Raw genomic sequence first — 8,128 nt, 5'->3', positions numbered from 1 at the left:
CAGGTAAGTGTGTGCTTGTGTGTGTGTGTGTGTGTGTGTGTGTTTCCTATGCAGATCCTAAACCCAGTATCAAATGCAAGTAGGAGGAGTAAGAAGGGTTCCTGCCAAAGCCAGGTTATGGATTGCATTTAAAAATGGTCCATCAGAGTGAAATGGACTCCCATCTTCCTGCTTAGCAATAATGATATGGGTTTAGGGTCTGCTGTGTGTACTGGTGGGTGACTGCCACCCAGCCAGAGTGTGTATGGGAGGCTTCCAGCCAGCCTCCCTTCCTACAAGTAGTGATGGTGCATGTGAAGGGGACAGCGTTGGTTCCTCCCCTTTCACAGTTATCACTTATCATCCTTCCTTTTGGCTGGTATCAAATGTGGTGTCTGTTTATATCAGTTTAATATCTGATATGTCCCCTATCTGGTAGCATATATTAAGTGCACCACCAGGTTTCAGTGTTGGAAAGAATGATTACCTGTTTATTTGCTGCTGCAGCTGCTTGCTGGCTAGTCCAGTGGGTCCCTACTGCAGGCAAAAGACAATAGGTGGTGCCTATGTGCCTAGGTGGATAGGACATCAGCTATGAGGCATTTGTTTGTACAAACTGCTGCTCACAACTAATGTTGTAATATAGTGTCTCCATCTGCTGGTGGTATTGAATAAGCAATAGTGCAATGATAGGGTCTAAAAAAGAAGAAAAATAAGAAGCAGCAGCATATGAAAAAAGGAGGAAAGAAGGAAAACATGGAGAGAAGAAAAAAAAGAAGGTAAAAATGAGGTGAAAACATGTTTAAGAAAGTATTTCCATCTCTCTCTCTCTATATGTATATATATATATATATATATATATATATATATATTTAAAAGAAAAAAAAATTCTATATATACATATATACATATAGAGAGAGAGAGATAAATATATATAGAGATAGATGGGTGGATAGATAGATAGATAGATAGATAGAGAGATACACATACACACATACACACATACATACATACATAGATATGTGTGTATTGTTGGAGTTGCAAACATGGGTGCACTTGACAAACTCAGTGCGGCTATTCCCCATTGAAAGATTGTTGCACCCAGGACCCTTAGCACTGTGATATGCTACTCAATACCACTGGCATGGCCAGGTGTAAACAACATCTGACCTTTGTTGTGTATGTAACCATGGAGATTGTGATGTCGCCTAGGCTCACCAAAGAAAAGCCTTGTCAGAAGCAGCACTGCCATGAGCAGAAGTAGCAGCACCATAGGTTGTCAAATAAGTTGGATTTAACCAAGACAAGTGAGTCCAATAGGATGCAGGTATGTTCTCTATCCTTACAGCTTCCCATGGCTGTTGGTTTTATACCGTTTGGGGACAGCCAAGGAGGCGTCAGCAGGCAACACAGGTAAGTGTGTGCTTGTGTGTGTGTGTGTGTGTGTGTGTGTGTGTGTGTTTCCTATGCAGATCCTAAACCCAGTATCAAATGCAAGTAGGAGGAGTAAGAAGGGTTCCTGCCAAAGCCAGGTTATGGATTGCATTTAAAAATGGTCCATCAGAGTGAAATGGACTCCCATCTTCCTGCTTAGCAATAATGATATGGGTTTAGGGTCTGCTGTGTGTACTGGTGGGTGACTGCCACCCAGCCAGAGTGTGTATGGGAGGCTGCCAGCCAGCCTCCCTTCCTACAAGTAGTGATGGTGCATGTGAAGGGGACAGCGTTGGTTCCTCCCCTTTCACAGTTATCACTTCTCATCCTTCCTTTTGGCTGGTATCAAATGTGGTGTCTGTTTATATCAGTTTAATATCTGATATGTCCCCTATCTGATAGCAGATATTAAGTGCACCACCAGGTTTCAGTGTTGGAAAGAAAGGTTATCTGTTTATTTGCTGCAGCTGCTTGCTGGCTAGTCCAGTGGGCCCCTACTGCAGGCAAAAGACAATAGGTGGTGCCTATGTGCCTAGGTGGATAGGACATCAGCTATGAGGCATTTGTTTGTACAAACTGCTGCTCACAACTAATGTTGTAATATAGTGTCTCCATCTGCTGGTGGTATTGAATAAGCAATAGTGCAATGATAGGGTTTGAAAAAGAAGAAAAATAAGAAGCAGCAGCATAGGAAAGAAGGAAAACATGGAGAGAAGAAAAAAAGAAGGTAAAAATGAGGTGAAAACATGTTTAAAAAAGTATTTCCATCTCTCTCTCTCTCTATATGTATATACATATATATATATATATATATATTTAAAAGAAAAAAAAATTATATATATATACATATAGAGAGAGAGAGAGAGAGAGAGATAAATATATATAGAGATAGATGGGTGGATAGATAGATAGATAGATAGATAGACATACATACACACATACACACATACATACATACATATGTGTGTATTGTTAGAGTTGCAAACATGGGTGCACTTGACAAACTCAGTGCGGCTATTCCCCATTGAAAGATTGTTGCACCCAGGACCCTTAGCACTGGGATATGCTACTCAATACCACTGGCATGGCCAGGTGTAAACAACATCTGACCTTTGTTGTGTATGTAACCATGGAGATTGTGATGTCGCCTAGGCCCACCAAAGAACAGCCTTGTCAGAAGCAGCACTGCCATGAGCAGAAGTAGCAGCACCATAGGTTGTCAAATAAGTTGGATTTAACCAAGACAAGTGAGTCCAATAGGATGCAGGTATGTCCTCTATCCTTACAGCTTCCCGTGGCTGTTGGTTTTATACCGTTTGGGGACAGCCAAGGAGGCGTCAGCAGGCAACACAGGTAAGTGTGTGCTTGTATGTGTGTGTGTGTGTGTGTGTGTTTCCTATGCAGATCCTAAACCCAGTATCAAATGCAAGTAGGAGGAGTAAGAAGGGTTCCTGCCAAAGCCAGGTTATGGATTGCATTTAAAAATGGTCCATTAGAGTGAAATGGACTCCCATCTTCCTGCTTAGCAATAATGATATGGGTTTAGGGTCTGCTGTGTGTACTGGTGGGTGACTGCCACCCAGCCAGAGTGTGTATGGGAGGCTGCCAGCCAGCCTCCCTTCCTACAAGTAGTGATGGTGCATGTGAAGGGGACAGCGTTGGTTCCTCCCCTTTCACAGTTATCACTTCTCATCCTTCCTTTTGGCTGGTATCAAATGTGGTGTCTGTTTATATCAGTTTAATATCTGATATGTCCCCTATCTGGTAGCATATATTAAGTGCACCACCAGGTTTCAGTGTTGGAAAGAAAGATTACCTGTTTATTTGCTGCTGCTGCTGCTGCTGCAGCTGCTTGCTGGCTAGTCCAGTGGGTCCCTACTGCAGGCAAAAGACAATAGGTGGTGCCTATGTGCCTAGGTGGATAGGACATCAGCTATGAGGCATTTGTTTGTACAAACTGCTGCTCACAACTAATGTTGTAATATAGTGTCTCCATCTGCTGGTGGTATTGAATAAGCAATAGTGCAATGATAGGGTCTGAAAAAGAAGAAAAATAAGAAGCAGCAGCATAGGAAAGAAGGAAAACATGGAGAGAAGAAAAAAAGAAGGTAAAAATGAGGTGAAAACATGTTTAAAAAAGTATTTCCATCTCTCTCTCTCTATATGTATATACATATATATATATATATATATATATATATATATTTAAAAGAAAAAAAAATTATATATATATATATATATATATACATATATATATAGAGAGAGATAAATATATATAGAGATAGATGGGTGGATAGATAGATAGATAGATAGATAGATAGATAGATAGACATACATACACACATACACACATACACACATACACACATACACACATACATACATATGTGTGTATTGTTGGAGTTGCAAACATGGGTGCACTTGACAAACTCAGTGCGGCTATTCCCCATTGAAAGATTGTTGCACCCAGGACCCTTAGCACTGGGATATGCTACTCAATACCACTGGCATGGCCAGGTGTAAACAACATCTGACCTTTGTTGTGTATGTAACCATGGAGATTGTGATGTCGCCTAGGCCCACCAAAGAACAGCCTTGTCAGAAGCAGCACTGCCATGAGCAGAAGTAGCAGCACCATAGGTTGTCAAATAAGTTGGATTTAACCAAGACAAGTGAGTCCAATAGGATGCAGGTATGTCCTCTATCCTTACAGCTTCCCGTGGCTGTTGGTTTTATACCGTTTGGGGACAGCCAAGGAGGCGTCAGCAGGCAACACAGGTAAGTGTGTGCTTGTATGTGTGTGTGTGTGTGTGTGTGTGTGTGTGTTTCCTATGCAGATCCTAAACCCAGTATCAAATGCAAGTAGGAGGAGTAAGAAGGGTTCCTGCCAAAGCCAGGTTATGGATTGCATTTAAAAATGGTCCATCAGAGTGAAATGGACTCCCATCTTCCTGCTTAGCAATAATGATATGGGTTTAGGGTCTGCTGTGTGTACTGGTGGGTGACTGCCACCCAGCCAGAGTGTGTATGGGAGGCTGCCAGCCAGCCTCCCTTCCTACAAGTAATGATGGTGCATGTGAAGGGGACAGCGTTGGTTCCTCCCCTTTCACAGTTATCACTTCTCATCCTTCCTTTTGGCTGGTATCAAATGTGGTGTCTGTTTATATCAGTTTAATATCTGATATGTCCCCTATCTGATAGCATATATTAAATGCACCACCAGGTTTCAGTGTTGGAAAGAAAGATTATCTGTTTATTTGCTGCAGCTGCTTGCTGGTTAGTCCAGTGGGCCCCTACTGCAGGCAATAGACAATAGGTGGTGCCTATGTGCCTAGGTGGATAGGACATCAGCTATGAGGCATTTGTTTGTACAAACTGCTGCTCACAACTAATGTTGTAATATAGTGTCTCCATCTGCTGGTGGTATTGAATAAGCAATAGTGCAATGATAGGGTCTGAAAAAGAAGAAAAATAAGAAGCAGCAGCATAGGAAAGAAGGAAAACATGGAGAGAAGAAAAAAAGAAGGTAAAAATGAGGTGAAAACATGTTTAAAAAAGTATTTCCATCTCTCTCTCTCTCTCTATATATATATATATTTAAAAGAAAAAAAAATTATATATATATATATATATATATATATATATATATACATATAGAGAGAGAGAGATAAATATATATATAGAGATAGATGGGTGGATAGATAGATAGATAGACATACATACACACATACACACATACACACATACACACATACATACATACATACATATGTGTGTATTGTTGGAGTTGCAAACATGGGTGCACTTGACAAACTCAGTGCGGCTATTCCCCATTGAAAGATTGTTGCACCCAGGACCCTTAGCACTGGGATATGCTACTCAATACCACTGGCATGGCCAGGTGTAAACAACATCTGACCTTTGTTGTGTATGTAACCATGGAGATTGTGATGTCGCCTAGGCCCACCAAAGAACAGCCTTGTCAGAAGCAGCACTGCCATGAGCAGAAGTAGCAGCACCATAGGTTGTCAAATAAGTTGGATTTAACCAAGACAAGTGAGTCCAATAGGATGCAGGTATGTCCTCTATCCTTACAGCTTCCCGTGGCTGTTGGTTTTATACCGTTTGGGGACAGCCAAGGAGGCGTCAGCAGGCAACACAGGTAAGTGTGTGCTTGTATGTGTGTGTGTGTGTGTGTGTGTTTCCTATGCAGATCCTAAACCCAGTATCAAATGCAAGTAGGAGGAGTAAGAAGGGTTCCTGCCAAAGCCAGGTTATGGATTGCATTTAAAAATGGTCCATTAGAGTGAAATGGACTCCCATCTTCCTGCTTAGCAATAATGATATGGGTTTAGGGTCTGCTGTGTGTACTGGTGGGTGACTGCCACCCAGCCAGAGTGTGTATGGGAGGCTGCCAGCCAGCCTCCCTTCCTACAAGTAGTGATGGTGCATGTGAAGGGGACAGCGTTGGTTCCTCCCCTTTCACAGTTATCACTTCTCATCCTTCCTTTTGGCTGGTATCAAATGTGGTGTCTGTTTATATCAGTTTAATATCTGATATGTCCCCTATCTGGTAGCATATATTAAGTGCACCACCAGGTTTCAGTGTTGGAAAGAAAGATTACCTGTTTATTTGCTGCTGCTGCTGCTGCAGCTGCTTGCTGGCTAGTCCAGTGGGTCCCTACTGCAAGCAAAAGACAATAGGTGGTGCCTATGTGCCTAGGTGGATAGGACATCAGCTATGAGGCATTTGTTTGTACAAACTGCTGCTCACAACTAATGTTGTAATATAGTGTCTCCATCTGCTGGTGGTATTGAATAAGCAATAGTGCAATGATAGGGTCTGAAAAAGAAGAAAAATAAGAAGCAGCAGCATAGGAAAGAAGGAAAACATGGAGAGAAGAAAAAAAGAAGGTAAAAATGAGGTGAAAACATGTTTAAAAAAGTATTTTCATCTCTCTCTCTCTATATGTATATACATATATATATATATATATATATATATATATATTTAAAAGAAAAAAAAATTATATATATATATATATATATATACATATATATATAGAGAGAGATAAATATATATAGAGATAGATGGGTGGATAGATAGATAGATAGATAGATAGACATACATACACACATACACACATACACACATACACACATACACACATACATACATATGTGTGTATTGTTGGAGTTGCAAACATGGGTGCACTTGACAAACTCAGTGCGGCTATTCCCCATTGAAAGATTGTTGCACCCAGGACCCTTAGCACTGGGATATGCTACTCAATACCACTGGCATGGCCAGGTGTAAACAACATCTGACCTTTGTTGTGTATGTAACCATGGAGATTGTGATGTCGCCTAGGCCCACCAAAGAACAGCCTTGTCAGAAGCAGCACTGCCATGAGCAGAAGTAGCAGCACCATAGGTTGTCAAATAAGTTGGATTTAACCAAGACAAGTGAGTCCAATAGGATGCAGGTATGTCCTCTATCCTTACAGCTTCCCGTGGCTGTTGGTTTTATACCGTTTGGGGACAGCCAAGGAGGCGTCAGCAGGCAACACAGGTAAGTGTGTGCTTGTATGTGTGTGTGTGTGTGTGTGTGTTTCCTATGCAGATCCTAAACCCAGTATCAAATGCAAGTAGGAGGAGTAAGAAGGGTTCCTGCCAAAGCCAGGTTATGGATTGCATTTAAAAATGGTCCATTAGAGTGAAATGGACTCCCATCTTCCTGCTTAGCAATAATGATATGGGTTTAGGGTCTGCTGTGTGTACTGGTGGGTGACTGCCACCCAGCCAGAGTGTGTATGGGAGGCTGCCAGCCAGCCTCCCTTCCTACAAGTAGTGATGGTGCATGTGAAGGGGACAGCGTTGGTTCCTCCCCTTTCACAGTTATCACTTCTCATCCTTCCTTTTGGCTGGTATCAAATGTGGTGTCTGTTTATATCAGTTTAATATCTGATATGTCCCCTATCTGGTAGCATATATTAAGTGCACCACCAGGTTTCAGTGTTGGAAAGAAAGATTACCTGTTTATTTGCTGCTGCTGCTGCTGCTGCTGCAGCTGCTTGCTGGCTAGTCCAGTGGGTCCCTACTGCAAGCAAAAGACAATAGGTGGTGCCTATGTGCCTAGGTGGATAGGACATCAGCTATGAGGCATTTGTTTGTACAAACTGCTGCTCACAACTAATGTTGTAATATAGTGTCTCCATCTGCTGGTGGTATTGAATAAGCAATAGTGCAATGATAGGGTCTGAAAAAGAAGAAAAATAAGAAGCAGCAGCATAGGAAAGAAGGAAAACATGGAGAGAAGAAAAAAAGAAGGTAAAAATGAGGTGAAAACATGTTTAAAAAAGTATTTCCATCTCTCTCTCTCTATATGTATACACATATATATATATATATATATATATATATATATATATATATATATTAAAAGAAAAAAAAATTATATATATATATATATATATATACATATATATATAGAGAGAGATAAATATATATAGAGATAGATGGGTGGATAGATAGATAGATAGATAGATAGACATACATACACACATACACACATACACACATACACACATACACACATACATACATATGTGTGTATTGTTGGAGTTGCAAACATGGGTGCACTTGACAAACTCAGTGCGGCTATTCCCCATTGAAAGATTGTTGCACCCAGGACCCTTAGCACTGGGATATGCTA

The 8,128-nt window shown here is 41.0% G+C and overlaps 1 non-coding gene and 1 pseudogene across 1 annotated transcript; both read left to right on the top strand.

The window, feature by feature from the left end:
* The first annotated feature begins 331 nt into the window (after nt 1-331).
* On the top strand, nt 332-439 carry LOC130344022 (U2 spliceosomal RNA; annotated as a pseudogene).
* Nucleotides 440-7,318: 6,879 nt separating this feature from the next.
* On the top strand, nt 7,319-7,503 carry LOC130344024 (U2 spliceosomal RNA). The gene has a single exon (XR_008883137.1). It is a non-coding gene; the product is annotated as a U2 spliceosomal RNA (small nuclear RNA).
* Nucleotides 7,504-8,128: the final 625 nt, after the last annotated feature.

The sequence above is a fragment of the Hyla sarda genome, unplaced genomic scaffold (genome assembly GCF_029499605.1).
Source record: "Hyla sarda isolate aHylSar1 unplaced genomic scaffold, aHylSar1.hap1 scaffold_70, whole genome shotgun sequence".
In the NCBI taxonomy this organism is placed as follows: domain Eukaryota; kingdom Metazoa; phylum Chordata; class Amphibia; order Anura; family Hylidae; genus Hyla; species Hyla sarda.
This window is presented reverse-complemented; position numbering and strand designations above follow the sequence as displayed.